The sequence below is a fragment of the Piliocolobus tephrosceles genome, chromosome 5 (assembly GCF_002776525.5).
Source record: "Piliocolobus tephrosceles isolate RC106 chromosome 5, ASM277652v3, whole genome shotgun sequence".
NCBI classification, from domain to species: domain Eukaryota; kingdom Metazoa; phylum Chordata; class Mammalia; order Primates; family Cercopithecidae; genus Piliocolobus; species Piliocolobus tephrosceles.
In genome coordinates, this window is record NC_045438.1 from 78884887 (window position 1) to 78905107 (window position 20221).

General features: G+C 34.4%; 1 protein-coding gene across 11 annotated transcripts in view; it reads left to right on the plus strand.

The window, feature by feature from the left end:
• Positions 1-20221, plus strand: part of EPHA7 (EPH receptor A7) — a 180892-nt gene that overhangs the window by 31622 nt on the left and 129049 nt on the right. The window lies entirely within an intron of this gene.

The window sequence follows — 20221 nt, forward strand, 5'->3', positions numbered from 1 at the left end:
CTATCTATCTATCTATCTATCTATCTATCTATCTATCTATCTATCTAATATGGTCTGGCTTTGTGTCCCACACCAAATCTCATCTTGAATTGTAATCCACAACTATTGGGGGAGGGACCTCATGCAAGGTGATTAGATCATGGAGGTGATTACCCCATGCTGTTTTTGTGGTAGTGAGTGAGTTCTCATGAGATCTGATGGTTTTATAAGGTATTTTCACCATTCACTCTGCAATTCCCTCTCCTGCTGCCATGTGAAGAAGGATGTGTTTGTTTCCCCTTCCTCCATGATCGTAAATTTACTGAGGCCTCCCCAGCCATGCATAACTGTAAGTCAATTAAACCTCTTTCCTGTATAAATTACTCAGTTTGGGGTATTTCTTCATAGCAGTGTGAAAACGGACTAAAACAGTCAATTGATATCAGGTAGTGGGGTGCTGCTATAAGTATACCTGAAAATGTGGAAGCAACTTAGGAAATAGGTACAGGCAGAGGTTTGAACAATCTGGAGAACTCAGAAGACAGGATGATGTGGGAAAGTTTGGAACTTCCTAGAGACTTGTTGAATGGCTTTGACCAAAATGCCAATAATGATGACAATGAAGTCCATTCTAAGGTGGTCTCAGAAGGAGATGAGGACATTCTTCGGAATTGGAGCAAAGTTGACTTTTGCTATACTTTTAGCAAAGAGACTGGTGGCATTTTGTTCCTGCCCTAGAGACTGGTGGAACTTTGAACTTGGGAGAGATGATTTAAGGTATCAGGCAGAAGAAATTTCTAAGTAAAAAAGCATATGAGAGGAAGCAAAGCATACAAGTTTGGAAAATTTGCAGCCTAATGATGTGGTAGAAAAGAAAAAACATTTTTTTTGTGGGGAGAAATTCAGTCTGGCTGCAGAAATTTGCATAAGTAATAAGGAGCCAAATGTTAGTTGCCAAGATAATGGGGAAAATGTTTCCAGGGTATGTCAGCGACCTTCATAGCATCCCTTGACATCACAGGCTCAGAGGCCTAGGAGGATAAAACAATTTTGTGGGCCAAGTCCAGGGCCCCTCTGCTGTGTGCAGCCTAGGGACTTGGTGCCCTGCATCCCAGCCCCTCCATCCATGGCTAACAGGGGCCAAGGTACAGCTCAGGCCATAGCTTTGGAGGGTGCAAGCCCCAAGTCTTGGCAACTTTCATGTGGTATTGGTCCTGCAGGTGCACAGACGTCAAGAATTGAGGTTTGGGAACCTCCTCCTAAATTTCAGATGATGCATGGAAACACCCAGATGTCCAGGCAGAAGTTTGCTGCAGGTGTGGAGCCCCATGGAGAACCTCTGCTAGGGTAGTGTGGAAGGGAAAAGTGGATTGTAACTCCCACATAGACTCCCCACTGGGGCAATGCCTAGTGGAACTGGGAGAAGAGGACCACTGTTATTCGTACCCCAGAATGCAAGATCCATCAACAGCTTGCACTGTGCACCTGGAAAAGCCACAGGCACTCAATGCTAACTCATGAAAGCAGCCAGAACAGGGAGCCCCTGTCTTGCATCAGCATGACCTGAATGTGAGACACAGAGTCAAAAGAGATCATTTTTGAACTTTAAGGCTTTTTGACTACCCTATTGGATTTTGGACTTGCATGGGGCCTGTAGCTTCTTTGTTTTGTCCAGTTTCTTCCATTTGGAATGGGTTTATTAACCCAATGCCTGTACCCTCATTATATCTAAAAAATAACTAACTTGCATTTGATTTTACAGGCTCATAGTCAGAAGGGACTTGCCTTGTTTCAGATGAGACTTTGGACTTGGAATTTTGAGTTAAAGCTGGAATGAGTTAAGTCCTTGGGGAACTGTTGGGAAGGCATAATTGTGTTGTGAAATTTGAGAAAGATGAAATGTGGGAGGGGCCCATGGTGGAATGATGTGGCCTGACTCTGTGTCCTCAGCCACATTTCATCTTGAATTGGAATCTTTATGTGTTGGGAGTGGTCCACCACTGCCCATGCTGTTCTCATGATAGTGAGTGAGTTCTCACAAGAGTTGGTAGTTTTATAAGGGGATTCCTCAACTCCACTCTGCACTTCTCTCTCCTGCTGCTATGTGAAGAAGGACGTGTTTGCTTCCCCTTCCACCATGATTATGTTTCCTAAGACCTCCCCAGTTATGCAGAACTGAATCAATTAAACCTCTTTCCTTTATAAATGTCCCAGTCTTATGTATTTCTTCACAGTAGTGTGAAAGTAGACTAATTATCTAACTATCTGTCTATCTATCTATCTATCTATCTATTCTATCCATCCATTCACACATTACCATCTCTATGTATATCTAATCTATTTACATGTAATTTTACAAAGAAAAAGTCTCATAGGCTCATGGGTGTAGAACAAGATAAAATTACCCATCATTGTCTCATTCTTCAGTCTCATTAATATGTGGGGTGCAATTACCTTTTTTAGTTGTTGTTAAAGAAAAAATATGAAATACCATTATAGTTAATAAATATAGGTTTTTTTATTTTCAAAAATATTCCGGTATAAATTTAAAATCTGGACCAATTTAATTAATATACTGCTATAAATGTAGAAGGAAAACAAGTTTGTGGGCGTTAAAAGTATGAAGTGTTTGATTTTTATTATTCCTTTCTGACTGCTAGATGACACAGAGGTGGATTATTTAGACACACTGTATTACATAATATGTAAATGTCTCTCTAATAATATATATTTATATGCATACACATATATATTTTCTCTTCTATTAATATATTAGTAGTTCTTGAAATACCACTGTTACTAATAAACCATTATACATTTGCAATCAGTTGCATTGTATTGTGGGAATGAATTTCATTTATAGAACAACCTGCAAATGGGTAGCATGAGTTTTAATAGGTTTTATAGATTAATTCCCCAAAAGTAAATGTGCCATTTTATGTAAGGATGAAATTGGTATATAATAGTAGATTAATCCTCAAAAGGAAACCAAATTAATTACATAACTAATAAGAGGAAGTGAATACATTGCTAGAATCTTCTTCAATGGCATATTAAATTTTGCCATATCCTTTCTATTACACACATATTTGTGTTTGTAGTGCAACCAGTTTTTGATCGTCTCTTATTTCATATTCCAAATCTATGGGTTTCTTCCTTCCATTGAGAATATAGTAATATAGTTTTTTACCTTCATGCTATTTGGTGGGTTTGTTTTAAGAAATTAACACTAATTTTCATGCTAAATTACAGGAGATATTTTAGGAAGACAAATCATTCAATAATGAGTTACAATATAAGTCAGAAGTTAATTGTAATTAAAGTGAAGGAATAAATTTCAATGAGGGAACAAATAAGGTCTTTCAGGAGATAATATGTACATTGAGGTTTAGACAAATGTGAGATCCTATCAGGGCACTTCTAGGCACAGTGAGTGTGATGAACAAAAGTGGGTGACATATGAAATTGCAGCTCTTATTTGATGATCAGATATCTGGGACTTGAGTGAGAAGGATTATAGTGATAAAGCTAGCAAAGTAGAAAAATTGGATTAAGTTCTGGAGGGCTTTCTATGTTGTACCAAATAATTTGTACTACTCTTTGTAGTTATGGAGCAATGGCCAAGAATTCTTAAGGAGGGCATAATAATTAAATTTTGGCTGTAGTAATAACTTGAAGGGAAGTTAAAGTTATTACTGAATACTGAACTACATATGGGAGAGACTGAAGGCAACAACTTCTTTTGGAAAAATTTTAGGCAAAGACTCTGAGCTAAGATCCTGTTGCTGAAAATGGGAGAAAAGGAAGGGGGATGTGTTAGGGACACATTATGGAGGTAGAACTAGTGCTTAGTAAAACAATAAGATATATTAAGGGTAACACATGACATTAGATTTTTGAGTTTATTTTTTAACTATTCTTTTTAAGCCAAATTCACTTCAGCCAAACTAACTTGGTCAGTAATTTTAGTATTTTTGAGTGTGCTTGTTTTACTTTCCTAATACTAATTTTCATCCATCTCCTCATAAAAGTTCTATATATTATGTATCCTTCAAAAACTCATGTTGGCCAAGCATGGTGACTTATCTCTGTAACACCAGCACTTTGTGGGGCTGAGGCAGGAGGATCCCTTGAAGCTAGGAGTTTGAGATCAGCCTGGGCAGCAAAGCAAGACCCTGTCTACAAAAAATTAATCAACACACTGACAATCCTGTAGCCTCAGCTGCTGTGAAAGCTGAAGTGGGCAGATTGCTTGAGCCCAGGAGTTCGAGGCTACAGTTAGCTATGATGGTACTACTGCAGTCAACTGGTTGACAACAAGACGTTCTCTAAAAAAAAAAAAAAAAACCTCAACTATTATTCCTCCAGGAAGCCCTCTCTGATTTTTATGGTCAAAACTAATATCTCCTTTCTTAGAAGTCCCAGAATATTTTATTTTTACATTTTTATGACAAATAAGTTATTGCCTCAGATATTACGTTTTGGTGGTGTAATTTAATGTAATCCTAAGTGCAAGACCTTAGAATTACGTTTTGTTGGTGAAGGCAAGAGCTCAGGGACCAGCGTTTACCACTTATCGGTTGTGACCTTGGGCGAGCTACTTAATCTCACATAACTTTAAGTTTCCTCATGTTAAACTGAGGAACCATGATAAAATCTATGCATTGAGTGACATCCAAGATTATTATTAACATTAAATTATACACACACACACAATGAGTTCCAATATAAGTCATTGTACACACACACACACACACACACACACACACACACACACACACTACAGAGTAATGTCTTTGGAACAAAATAAGTGCTTGGTAAGTGTTAATTTAATTATTGGGTGCCATGAGAGTTTATGTTTAAATTATTTAGAATATTTAACGCAGTGAGGAATGGAGATTTCCTTTTAAATGATGAGTCCATCAAATTAAGCTCTCTTAACATCAGGCTCTTAAAACAGATAAAGACTTGTTGATTGGGTTCAGTGGACAAAGAGACAGAAGTAGTTTCAAATACTCACTTTCCCTAAAATCTCCTTAGTCAGTCAGAAAATCAAATAGTTTTTCTTAGAATGAATGTGGCTCTGGATAGTGACTGTGTGTGATGGCAGTGATACCTGTTGAACATGACTTGGGTATGCTGGGACCTTTTCATGGATATTTTAAGAAAGATTAGTGGTAAAAACAGCTGGAAAGATAAGTTAGATTAAATCCTGGTGGGAGACTTTTTCATGGAGACCCACATGGAGCAAGTAGGATCTCATTGTATCGCTTAAACAGTGGTGAGGGAAAAAACCTCATTCAATAAACTGGGGACTGAGTGGTAAGGTGGGGAAATGGCTGGAATAAGAATAGAGAGGTGTCATGAAGAAAGAAGAGAAATGACCAAGCAAACTTGTTATCAGAGTGAATAAAAGTTTATTTTTAAATTATTTATATTGTCTATAGCAGGGGTCCCCAACCCTCACCTGCAGACAGGTAGTGGTTGCTGGCCTGTTATGCCCTGAGCTACACAGCAGGATGTGCAGGGTGGGCAGGTGCATTATCACCTGAGCTCCTTTTCCTGTCAGATCATCAGCATTACATTCTCATAGGAGTACGAACCTTATTGTGAACTGTGCATGTGAGAGACCTAGGTTACATACTTTTAATGAGATTCTAACTAATGCCTGATGATCTGAGGTAGAACAGTTTCATACTGCAAACATCACTTCTACCCAACTCCCACCCTCGCCCCCATTTGTGGAAAAATTGTCTACCATGAAACCAGTCCCTGGTACCAAAAAGGTCGGGTACCACTTGTCTGCATAATAAGAGCTCTACCTTGTTTTGAAGGCTTTATAATGTGAGATAACAATATTGAGAGGTTAGTTTTAAGGACTTTTTCTATCCAAAGTTTTCTAAACTTATTGGATTGATATAATGTGTACAGTTTACTTTTAGAATAAGTTCTTTTTATGTAATTCTTAGTGGTATTTGGAGCAATGTTTGCGAACACATTTGGAGAAATGATCATCCAGGCATAGAAAGCTGGATTAAAGTGGAGCAGGAACAAGATACAAGGCTGAGATCAAAGTGAGGAATTTCAGAATTTGTGACTGGAAATGAAAAATTTGATTGCTGATGATGACTTAAGTATGGCTGTGCTTGTTGACAAATGGAAATGCCATCAATTTCTCTTTCCAAAAGACTGAGCAGAGGAATTGGGATGAGAGGATCACAGGTATCAGAAAAAAAAAAGAAAAAAAGAAAAAATCTTTGTCACAGAATTTCAGAATGTAATTGTCTTTTCTCCTAACTTTTTAGTTTATTTGTTCCAACAACCATTGACATAAAGCTTATAAACTTTTTAATTAAATTTGTGACTAATTTGCTGTTTCTTAATTATCCATTTGTTAGAATTAATAGGTACATGTGTTAATTATGATACTGAAAGTAGTAGCTTATTTGGTCTATAGAATAACTAAAAAAATCCTAGTTTGTAAGGGCCATATTTTAAGTGAAAAAGATTTTCTAAAATATAAACCTTTAGTCTGTTTCAGATAATGTAATAAAACACAATATGATCTTTTAGAGGGATATTACATTAGATCATATTTGGGTTCCCCACAATTTCTTCAGTCCTGGATTTATGAAAATCAGATAGGTATCACTTAATTATACAGTAACTTAAAATAATAACTTATTGCTTATTTTCCTTTCAGGTGAAAACTTACTGCATTAAAGTTTCTCAATTTGTAATTGTGTTGTTAAGGACAGATGTGCATGGAGCACTGAAAACAGATAAATTTTAAAATGGCAAATGTAAATTCTTTGAAATAAATATACCCAATAACTGATAAAATTCAAAAACTATATATATATATATATATATATGTAGTCTAAAGAGGACTTTATTATTTTTACAGAAGGTATCTCTGAAAATATTCAGGAGGCATTGCTTAATGGCAGCTTAAACAAGTGAAAAGCAAATGGAAAACAGGCAGTCACCGTCTGCAGAGCTTTTAATAGTTTGGTGAAAAATTAAGGACCACCTGCCATGTTGAATTTTATGAGTGATGCAGAGGTACTTGCCAATACATTCATGAATAAGTGAAAAAACAGGTTTTTTTTTTTTTTTTTTTTTTTTTTAGTAACATAAACCTTCAAATGCAGTTAATAAAAGACAAGGCTCTTCTTTACTGGGTGGAAAGTTATCTGCTATATAGAAAGGCCTATTGAATGAAACATTTGTCCTCAAATTCCTTTTAATCTACTGTGAGGTTCTGCCTGTTACCTCACTTGGAATAATGTGCCAATTTTGTAAGGATAAAGAGAATTTTATCCTTTTTTTCATTCCCTTAGCTTTTTGATGCAGCATTTCCTTGAATTTCACAGTACCTGCCTGTTTTTAGCAGCTCTAATTTCAGACTATCGCTTTCCTGGACTAATGTGTAAAAACTGATATTCTCATCTTTTTGATGGAGAATATTCACGAAATGCAATCCCAGTGAGAATGCCACTTACTAATGGGTACTTCTTTCTCCAGACATCCTAAAAAATTCTGTTTCAACTCTTTATACCTCTTGTTCTTTACAAAAAAATGGATTAAGATGCCTGGTACCATGGTGGAATGTTTTAGGGTCTCATATTGCTTTTGTATTATATACTGTAAGTGGTTATTGTTCACATTTCATGCCTTTCCTAACAGTTTGACTTAAACTATATTTTCGTTTCCCTGTACCAAACTATTTGTCTTGTGGCAGTTTAGAACTGAAGTGCAGGACTTATGAGAGATTTTATTGGATTTGAGGTGTTTGGTCTTTACTCTTTGCTTTTCTAAGATAATTGGGCACTGCTTCTACAGATTGGAAAGGGTTAAATGGATTAATAATATATATTTTTTAAGATGTTACTGGAGAATGAAATCTGTTTTATCACTGAGGCAAGAAACCCAGATTCTTCATACTAAATCAGGGTGCTTTAGTTAGTATGGAGAAATGTTAAAAACAAAGAAACATAATCATTTCACAGTTTTAAACTTGTTTTTGAGAAGATTGATACTGGGAAATATATTGAATCTAACTCCTAAAAGCATTGGTAGAGGAGCTTCAAGGCAAAAAATTTCACAAAATCTCTAAGTTTCAGAACTTGGGTGTATGTTTAGGTTATTGTTTGGTGTATGCCTGCTGTATGTCTAGGTGTATGTCTTTAGTTATTATATTTAGAATGAATTTTATTAATGGACTCATCACTATAACTTCAAGAACTCGTTTATTTCCCTTTATTGTTATTTTAGTGATTAAGGTGACATTAATTCTGCTATTATTACTAGCTCTTTTTTCACTCTTGAAAGGTTCGTGGTTTGATTGTATAATCACTGGTGATATAAAACTTTTAGCTTTCTTTTTCTACATATTTTATGTTTCCAAAACAATCACATTTCTAGGTGTGTTCTTGCATATTTTAGCTTTTTAAATATAAAAAGTTATTGTTACATACCATATCCCAAGTTAAATTGATCTTCATGTAACTGATAATTACATTCCCTAACAAAAGTTATTATAATGCTCTAAAGTTATTAAACTGTGACTCAAATATTCATATTTCATAATAGCAAAATGACCAACTATAACTTTTGGAGCCAAATCTAGAGATGAAAATGTAAAACATTTTATAGAATTATTTGACAAATTTAATTAAATGGGAAGAAAAATTATGTTTTGGAGGAAGAGGCAATTCAAATTTTTAATTTTTCTTTCTACCTACTGGAATTAACATTCAATTAGAGTAAGCCTGTATTAAAGCAAATTTGATTTTTATAGTTCATTACATATTTATGTTCTGATCAAAGCACCAACTATCCCATGTGTAACAATTTTTACTTGAATAATGCTAACGTATTTCTTTTTCCTGTATTACTTATATTAACATAAATACTTGTTTATAATTTTATTCATTTCAGCCATATTAAATATATGTTTGTTTTTCATCTCTATATCTATGTGGAATAGCTAGTGAATAAATGTATGCATTTATGAAATGATTAGAAAATTGTACTTGACATTAATGAAGTACCAGATTGTACAGTACACACCAAATAACACAAGACTTTGCCAGAAGTTTAGAAGCAGAATCCAGAATCTAGAATTCTAAATCCTGAAGCAGCATAATTTACTAGAAACAGAAATGGATTCAGAAATGAATGACTGGATTCTAAGCCTATTTTTACTACCTAGTCATATTTCAAAAGTTGGTAAGTTACTTATTCTCTCTGAGACTCCACTTTTGTAATCTGTCTAATGTGGGAACTTTACTTGTCTTGCCTATCTCATATGATGCTTGAGGACTCTTCTTGCAATTGTAAATCAAAATGCATTTTAAGTTCCAATTTTTCTTTTTTTTTTTTTGAGACGGAGTCTCGCTCTGTCACCCAGGCTGGAGTGCTGTGGCCTGATCTCAGCTCACTGCAAGCTCCGCCTCCCGGGTTCACGCCATTCTCCTGCCTCAGCCTCCCAAGTAGCTGGGACTACAGGTGCCGCCACGTCGCCCAGCTAGTTTTTTGTAGTTTTTAGTAGAGACGGGGTTTCACCGTGTTAGCCAGGATGGTCTCGATCTCCTGACCTCGTGATCCGCCCGTCTCGGCCTCCCAAAGTGCTGGGATTACAGGCTTGAGCCACCGCGCCCGGCCAAGTTCCAATGTTTTAAAATGGAATCTGCTGGTGCATTCTGGATAATTGAAAAGTACAAGAGTAGAGACGAGGGAATATGTTAAACATCTCTTGATTTCCCTTATCAAAGATTTTTCTCAATGTCCAATTCCCGCTAAACTAATTGATGCGTACTGCCTCAGTCTGCTGTCGTCTTCTTCCCTGTCATCTTGCATTACCACCGAAGCCCTCCTGTTATTTTTGCTTCCTCTTGCTAATTCATCATGGCTAGAATAATCTTTCCAAATGCAAGTCTTATGGTAACACTGTCTTTTAAAAATCCTTTAATAGCTTTCTTTTCCTCTTAGGAAAAACAACATCTTACCTCCTTTCCCTGTCTCTTTTTCCAGCTCTGACCTTCGCTTCTCTTCCACTTGTATTTGGCACTTCAGCCACTTTGACGTTGCCTCCAAGGCACCATGATCATTGCCTTGGATGTGCCATGATCTTTTTCCTCTCTACTATTTATTTGCCTATGAATTGTCTCTTTCCAGTCTCTTGAATATCTCTTACTTTTTCTACATGTTTCAGTTATACCAAAGACACCAACTGTCCATGTTTTCTACAGTGATCTCCTTTCATAACACCTAATGCTTTATTAGAATGGTTTCATTTATCATTGGATTTCTACAAACTGAGAGGTCTATGAGGGCAGGAACTGGTGTCTGTTTTTCTTCCTAGAAGGGGTCTGGTTCTTAGCATAATAAGAACATAAGAAGTACCCAGAATATTTGTTGAATAAGTTAGCAAATGACTGAAACAAATCAGGAATATAGGATCGTAAATGAGGTGAGGTATGATAATGATTTGACACACAAAGTTACGGTAATGAGAGTGTCAAAAGAATAACAAACAGGAATTCATTACCTTGATATGAGAGGTAGAAGAAAGTAGAAACTTTTAAGTTTTCTGCTGTTAAAGGAATGACAAATTTGGAGGGAAATTTTCTTCTGGTTTTCCTTTTGAAATTTGAAAGAGGGATACTGATATAAGAGAAGGGATGGTGGGAATAACAATGGTTCTGTCAACTTAAATCTATGTAGCACATGTTTTTTTTTTTTTTTTAGTTTTTCAAACCTTTTTTCTTATTTCACAGAATTATTTCAGAGTTACTTTCCAAGCAAATCATCTAGGGAACTTTGAAGAAAACCTAATATTGTAAAGGGTGAAACTAACTTTTCTAATGAAATTATATTTTTTTGTTTAAATATTAAAAAAAAAATAACTAGCAATAACCATTATTTATTTTGTTTAGTTAGGATGGGCTCAATTACAAGGAGATACCTGGAGCCTAGAAGTAAAACTGATACCTGTTTGTATTAAAGCAGAATTTCTCAACAGTAACACTATTGACATTTTGTACAGGATCATTCTTTGTTCTGGAAGGCATATAGGATGTTTAGCAGCATGCTTGATGTCTACCTACTAGATACCAGTAACAGACCTCCTCCACACCCAGTTATGATCATGAAAAATGTCTGCAGATAATGGCAAATGTTTCCTACAGGGCAGAATCACCTTCATTGGAAAACTATTGCACTGGAGAGTTAGAAATTAGATTACATAGATAAGAAAATTTGTAAAGTGTTGTAATTCTCATGTAAATTTTTTATGGATCTTTTATTTCCTCACGGTGGTTGTATGTAAAATGTAAAGCATCAAAGTGATTACTTTCAGATACTTCAGGAATGTGGAACTGCTAGGGATGCAATGCTGCTTGTCTCAGGAAACATAATAGAGTAGGTGATGAGAACTTAAGAAAAGAAAGACAATTAATTTATGTTTTAAGGGTCTTCCTCAAAGATGGAAGGAGAAAGCACCTGAGTCTGCCCAAATCTTTAACTTGAAGCCCAGGGCTGAAGAGTTGAAGAGCTCTTATATTTCCTCAAATGTGGGGCTTCCATTTGAGTATGCATTTATGCATACAACCTACTTTATTTGTGTTCAAATACATTGATATGGAAGACATTAAATGTTACCTTATAAGGGAAGGACATGATTTTCCAGACAGTCAGCTATATGTATTTCTGTAGTTGGAAGAAGAATCTTCTGTTTCTGTTCTCATATATTATGAGGATCAGATATGTTCTCAAAGAATTCATATCAGTTATTTGGTGGCAGACTTTCAGTGCTGAATTGGTTTATGAAAACGGGCCAGGCGTGGTGGCTTATCCCTGTAATTCCAGCACTTTGAGAGGCCAAGACAGGTGGATCAGTTGACCCCAGGAATTTGAGACCAACCTGAGCAATACAGCAAGACCTTGTCTCTACAAATAATATTAAAAATTAGCTCAGTGTGGTGACTCATGCCTATGGTCCCAGCTACTCAGGAGGCTGAGGTGGGAGAATCACCTGAGCCTCAGCAGTTGAGGCTACAGTGAATAGTGATCATACCACTGCGCTCCTCCTGGGTGGCAGAGTGAGAGCCTGTCTCAAAAAAAGAAAAAGAAAATGAAACCACACACACAAAATATGTGTCCCCTGATAATTACTGGTGACAGTATAGCAGTGTGCCCTCTCTCTTCCTCTCTTGATTATTTTCATACTCATTAATGATGAGATGACCATCCGCCACTTTCTTCTGTCTATCTTCTACCATGTCCACATGGCATAGATTTTTTATAATGAATTTTCTGTGGACTCACTGGCTGGGATAAATAACAATGGAAGAAACTCTAAACTGTTTTCCTTCTGTGATCATGAATGAGGAAAATGGGAGTTTTCGTTTTTCTTAGATGTCTTTAGAAAAAAAAAAAAGTCAGATTCTTCAGGTTAGGTGGGAAGCAGATTAATAGCAAATTGTGTAGAGACACATCACTGTTTAGGGTAGCAAAGAAAAACCACGAAATGACTTCAAATGTAAGTTGTATTTTCACAGAACTCTATTCTTTTTTTTTCTTTGCTGTCTTGATTGTGAATTTTTTATCTATACTATCTGCCTATTAGGAGTTTTTTTTTTAATTGAGCCTTTCAAATCTTGAAGGTTTTTTTGTTTGTTTTTTGAGACAAGGTCTCTCTGTTGCCCAGGCTGGAGTGCAGTGGCATGATCTCGGCTCACTGTAACTTCTGTGTCCCAGGCCTAAGTGATCCTTCTGCATCAGCCTCTCGAGTAGCTGGAACTACAGGCACATGCCATCTCACTATTTTTCTTATTTATTTATTTATTTTTTTGTAGAAAGAGAGTTTCACTATGTTGCCTGGGCTTGTCTCAAAGTCCTGAGCTCAAGCCATCTGCCCACCTTGGCCTCCGAAAGTGCTGGGATTACAAGTGTGAGCCACCATGCCTGGCCTCTCTGAGTTTTTATCAGTCTTTCTAATGTTGTTGTTGTTTGGTTTTACATTTCAAGTTACACATATTGGAACATGAGTTTGGCATACTTAGAGTTGTACTTCTACCAAAATAACATGCTAAACAGAGTAAGATCAGTAACAGAAGGAAAACAGGCTTATTTTCAAATGAAGATTTTTAAATAATATTATTTTAAAGGTTCCAGTGTACATTGTTTCCTTAATTGTTGAAACTATTAAAGGAATTTCTAAGTTGAAACTTTTAGACATTTAGCTACATCATTTATATAATGAGGCAGTAAAACAGGTTGTTTGCAAAAACGTTGAAAACTCTTCAGAAATTTTTGTATGTTGTGGAGGAAGCATTATTATCTTTTTAAAAATGATATTCTTTACTATAAAAAAAAAAGTTTAACTGATACGTGTAAATTACTTACTGTGTGCCAGACACTCTTACATGTTCTTAATTTAATCCTCATAGTGATCCTATTAGGAAGGTGTCACTATTATTCCTGTATTACAGATGAGGAAACCAAGGCAGTTTCCTATTGGTGGTCTAATGATGGTTCTAGCACTTGAACTCAGGAGTTGAACTCAAGGTGTTTGGCTCCATAGCCAGCAGTCTGAAGGACTAGTCTCCACTGTTCTTTAATTTTTTTCTTAACCATCAATATGCATTCACAGATACAAGTTTCTTCTATTTTGGCAAATAAAATTACAATGATTATAAATATACGTAAAAACCAACATATTTGGCAGTGTCAAAGATTCGCTAGTAAGGCATGACACTTCAAAGGAAGACTTACAAGGATTACACTGTGAAATATAAAGGTAATATATTTGACACTTCTACATTTAGTTAGAAAAATATGATCTTGCGAAGTTTTAGTGAGGGTATCATGCACTTGGCATGAGATAGATAATAGAGAGAAACATAGAGTATTTGTCTATGTATATAAATTCATATCTCTATTCTTTTCTGTAGTGCTAAAACAGAGGAATGGGAAGACAGATGAGGGACTCAGTTATCTAACCCAGAGGTCAGATACGGCTTCACTAAGGAGGTGATGTGTTTCAGAAATTTAGCAAATATAACTGTAATGACTCTTTTCAGGAAGTTAGCACTACATAGTGTACTCCTTGATAGAACTATCTCTGTATTTGACCTGAATATTTTTTTACAAGCTCTGGATAGATACCTTTAGTGTGACTCCATATTATTTTGAGGATCTCTGTTGGTTAGGAATTTAATATTCTGCTACATTCTTAATAATTCTTCTGACATGTTATACATTTTTATTTATTTATTGTTATACTTTATTTCTCTGAAAATTAATTGATGTATTTATGAAACACGAGGTATACTGTGAAAGGCTTTATTCCTTTATGTGCTAGTATGATATGTCAAATGCGCTTTGAAGTGAATTTTTTTTTATCTTTTGTAAAACATGCGGCAATATACTATCCATTAGTAAATGGCACACTTATATTAAGCTTGTGATTATTCAAAAGAGAATACACCAGAAAAAAAAAAAAGAAGAGTGACAAATAGAGCATAAACCTTTGTCGTTCTACAGAAATAACTTTGGAGATGTTGGTGAATCCTGAGAGCTAACACTACTACTAATCTTGATACCATCATCTAAGCTCTCTAATTAAACTGTCTCACATAATACTATGTGATAATCCTATATGGTAAACAGCTAGCAAATCCATGAAATATCAGATTCCAGAGAATCAAAAGTAGAAGTTAATGGCAAGAGTGAGAACCTATTCCATACAGTTTTCACAAATGATATTGAATATAAGAAGTGCAGTGTAAAAGTACTAAATTACATGCAAGTTTCCCTGACCTGCCCTATGGAATTCACCATTTCTAAGAAGTCAGAGCTTCTGTTTTATACTTGACTCAAGTCATTTTTTCACATAACCAAATTATTGAACAATTACTTTACACAGAACATTTAGATTTTAAGAACAGGTCAAGAATTACTGCTCTTGGAGATTTCTGTTAACTTTGTAATTTTCCCTTTTGATATTGAAGCAATAAAGTAGAATTTGTGATTATATTAATAAAATTAAATAGAAAAACTAGTGATTTCTAGTTGTTAATTCCAAAGATATATTACTATAATTATTGACTATATGTCAAAATAAAAATATATCTTGTTATATAATCATGTATCACAATTAAATGTTTGAATAGAAAATGTATGTATTTTAATCCAGATAACCATTTTGACAATTGTTGAAGACATATGCACTCTAAATTGTAAGAGTGTATACCATAATTCAGAAGAAAGTACTGCATTTTCAGAATTCTCCGTTTCCTTTTAGTATAATTTTATTTAAAGGGGTAGTGGAAGAAGTAATTTACTAAAAAAAAAAAATGAAATAATGATATAGATATTAAGGTGAAGCCAATGTATGAACTTAACTATTATATTTTTCATGTGAAAAGTGGATTGTTTAACTAACCATATTGAATAGCATTTAGGCTGTTATAGCTGCAAGCACAATGCTTTGGAGTTAGCCACTCAACACATTTCATCAACAAACAGAAAACTAAAAGTTTGGACAACCTATGCCATTTGAGGCCATAACTTAGAAGGAAAATTTATAAAGCAAAGATGTAATGGAAATAACAAGCAAAAAGCAATGCTTCTCATCTTGCTAAAAATTGTTTTCTCTAAATTCTAATTTTATGAAATATTGTATAGCATTCAACACTAATATATGATAAGAGTAGGATTTCAGCCTGGGAAAATCAAAAACCTTAAAACCTTATTGACTCTATGTCTAGACATTATCTTTTAACATCTGTAGCATGAGAAGATTACTTTCTAGCCTCTTATTTAAACAGCTGCTAACTTAAACTGCAAAATAATCATGTTGAAAAAATGACAAAAAGAATAGTCATACTCTTACAAGGTTGTAACTCCCCTTTTTGTAATTGCTGGTATTTGGCAAGTATTACCCCTTGTTATGCTGTGCCATAGGTAGTATGCTCATTATGGTGAAATGAAATGAAAGCGTAAAGGAAATGTTCAAGCATCCGATATCTCCTTTATCATTGGTGTTCATCCACTGACAAATGTTTATTTTACAAGTTCTTATACAATGCTTGATTATTCCTAAGTAATATAAAAATAAATCATTCACCCCTTAGCTTTTAGATATTTTGTTTATTCAGATGCACGTAAAACTAGTTATCTTACCAGTCTTTTGTTGAACATTTATCCAAAAGGGTAGTTTAACTTAAATGTTGAAAAAAATATCGATTCTAAAAATATTGTCTGATCCATTCCACCTGGTATCCATCTGTGACAGTATGTCTTCACAATCTGTCATCTGCTTTTATCCTGTATGTTCTTAACCACTTCATTTGGGTGCAATCTTTGAACTGATTTTTTCCCTTCCTTATTTCTGGTGTTCTGATTAGTATAAATTGACATTTTCAAATCTTTAGTCAGGTTTGGGGATGATTTATACTAATTAATTAGGAAGATGTAATGTACCATCAGCTCTCTATACATATTCGTTTATAGCATCATTAATATAGAGATAGAATCAATCATTATATTCTAGTTTTTCATTTTCTTTGTAATAACTTTCAGTGCATTTTTATTTGGAAATGTACACATTTACTTTATCATCATTTCCTATGAGAAAACAGTATTTCACTTCTAAATTTCTAAATTATTTCAAATTGAAATATATGCACATGTAGGTGTTGAGGCTAATACTTTGCAGCCCTTGTCATTACAGTTGCCTGTCAGTATCAAGGGGGGATGGGTTACAGGATCCCTTTGGATACCAGCATCCACAGATGCTTAAGTCCCTTATATAAAATGGGATACATAGTGTTTGCCATTATTGTATACAAATGTAGTATTTTATACAAATATGTATATTTATTTACAAATATGTATACATATTTGTATAAACTATGCACATCCTTTTCTATACTGTAAATAATCTCTAGATTACTTATAATATCTAATACAATGTAAATTATAGGCATGTAGTTGTTATATTGTGTTGTTTTTAAAATTTGCGTTTTTTTTATTGTTGTATTATTTTTTGTTATTTTTCCCCAAGTATTTATTATCCATGGTTGGTTTAATCCGTGGATGCAGAACCAGTGGATACAGAGAACTGACTGTGCTTTTTCTGAGTTCACTTTGAATATTAAAGTACTTTACAGTTTTGCCTGGTTTATAACTTGAAAAAAGTAAAGTAGTATATATACATATAAATAAGCTTTCACCTTTAGTTTTGTCGTGCCCCTCCATAGGTCATAGATCAAATGAATTAATATATCTCAGAGACATATGAAATGTAATGAGAAACCAAATGTACAGAAGGGTATGTGAATATATTTCCGTATTTATGCTCATAATGAAAGAAAACAAAAGATGTAATATCCCATTGTTTTTAAATTCGTTTTTTTGCTTACGCTACAATTGTTTAAAGATTTAAAAGAGAGCCAGTAAGAAATAAATTGAAATTATTTTTCATAAGAAAGAATCAGTGATATTTCTGTTTTCCAATAGAAATGTTAATTATTAGAATTTATTTTAATAGTGGCCTGTCTAGTTCCAAATTACCAACAGAAATAAATGTTATTGTATGGCAACTCTCAGTAACCTAAAACTAGAATATCACTTTTTTTGAATTTGGATAGGTCTTGTATTTAAAGAAAAACAGTTTTTTAAATAATCCAGAGCAGGAAAAAAACTATTATTCTTTAAATTTTTGTCTTGGAAGCAACCCTGAAATTACAGTTTTGTTATAATTTATATTTCTCAGCGTAGTTGTTTTCCTTCTCTTGGACCTTTTCTCTCCTGTGTTCAGAGAAGATATTCAATTATATGCTCCTAAAATGCTTTTAATCTCATTTGTATACTTTTTCTTGTTACTGTGTTAAGGATGCTTACAGAATCATGTTAAAATCATTTAAAGTATTTATCTAAATATGGCTGTGCAGTTGTCTCCCTGTGCAGCATAACAAGGAGACTTAAAGACTGAGAGCCCATGAAGTATCTCTCCTTACTTTTGTAACCAAGGCTTCACTGCACATCAGTCCTGTTGTTCCATTACTATGAAAAATTTACTAAGTGGTGTCAGTGAATTAACCTTTGGTAAGTGGGATGGTGTCACCAGATGCATAATGCTGGAGGATGAATAAAATTCATTCATTCTTCCATTCAGTAAACATAGATTAACCTCCTGCTATGTGCTGGACATTGTGCTAGGCTTTGGGAATCTATGGATACATATATTATAATCTCTGAACCTGAGGGGTTCATAATGAGTTAGAGGACACATGCATAAAGAAATAATTATGGCAGTGTGAATGTCATAATGATGGTATGTTGTATTGAGTGAAACTGTTCTCCTAAGTAGCTTAAGAAGTCAGAAAATATGGAGGAGGTAAAGCATTTAACTGATTCATGAAGAAGGGATGTTATTCTTTTAAAACGAATGAAAGTATGTAGGGTTATTCCTTACATATGTAGCTACTTTTTCTGCAGAGTTTGTTTTAAAAAACAATTAAATGATATTCTGCTAGTGGTTACGTTGTCTTTTTGCAAAATTCTATGGATGCAAAGTTAATAGGATATGGATAGAGAGAGCTGTGGCAAATTATTTGCTTGGGTGTGGAGGTAAAAATCAGGAATTAATTAACTGGTTTTCTATTATGAAGGAGTAGAAAGTATGAAAATACAGTCAGAATTCTTACTAGCTTGTTTCTAAAAATTCTATATATCTTGCGTGTGTGTGTGTGTGTGTGACCTTTTCCTTCTCCTTTTTTTTTTTTTGCCAGAGCTCAACAACATTTTTATAAGGATTTATTCTGCTTGTTATTTTCTTTTATTTCTAAGAATTAAGGATTGAGTGAATATACTCATTGTCCTGATGCATCCATTTAATACATCATGCTTCAGGGTAAACTGATTTCTTCATGATCTCCAGAAAATTTTCCACTGACATAAAAGAAATGATTATTTACCTCCACACATGTTCAAACTGCCTTGAAGGACTTTAGGGTTATTTGCTTCACAAGACTTAGTATTGATCCACATTTTATAACTGACTGAATAAGGAAACAGAGGCTTCAACCAAATAGCCAGAAAGATTGCTTTAACTGACAGTTTTGCTTTAATAATTTTTTAAATTATCACAGAAAACTGGTAGTAAAAGCCCATGTGTTGGACTGCTGTGCATAGAAGTACAGGTCTTTATTTTAGGAAATTAAGATGAAATTAATTACCTTCTTTTTAGCTATGGATTTTTCAAGGCTTTTTCCACAAATATATAGATTTAAATATATCATGAGAGAAAAATTAATTATTGACAAGCCACTCACAAGATAGTCTAATTTTAATCCTTTGAATTGGACTAAAGTTGCAATTTTTATGAACTTGAAGTAACCTGACCTTATAGAATATTCTGATATTGCCAGATCCTTCATTAGCCTCATTGAAAATCAAGCCAATAACTGCCACAGATAGTTCTCCAGTTTATATATAATTGGTCAATAATGTGTCCCTACACACTTCCTGCGTGTCTAACTGTGCTGAGTAGTTTTCTCATTTCACATTGATGAAATGCTACAGCTTTGGCAGGAAAGGTGACTTTAGAGTTTATAGTCACCTCTGAAATAGGAGATAATTGGGCATGCTGTAAAAGATACAAATTAAGGTACAATATTTATAATTTATAGAAGTAATTTACTATTAAATATCAGAAATTTAATTAGCTTAAGCTCATAATCAACTGATTATCCATACCATTTGAAGCTAGTGGTCAAAAGGATAATATGGTGTTTAGAGATCATCATTATTTGTCTTTTTAGCTGATATACCTTTTTGGTCCATTGCCTGCCTGACACGGTAATAGGTGCATAGTATGCAAATAGTAATTATTTGGTAGAGGAATGAATACTGGCCTATATTTGGTTAATAATTAATTTGTATTTCTTATTTGCTTACACATTTGGTAAAGTGGTTCAGAGGTTGTCTGGGGTACTTATAGTGGTATCAAAACTTTGCTTGGAAATTGACATTGTAAAACAGTCACAGTAGTTAACTATTTATTCAGTGCTTAGTCTTTTCCAGGCAGCATACTAAGTTCTTCACATGAACTATGCACTGTAATTCATAATAATCTTATAAGATAGTCTTATTTTATATATGGGAAAACTGGACTCAGAACGTGAGCAAATTTGTAAAGGCCACACAGCGAATGCATACTAGGAGA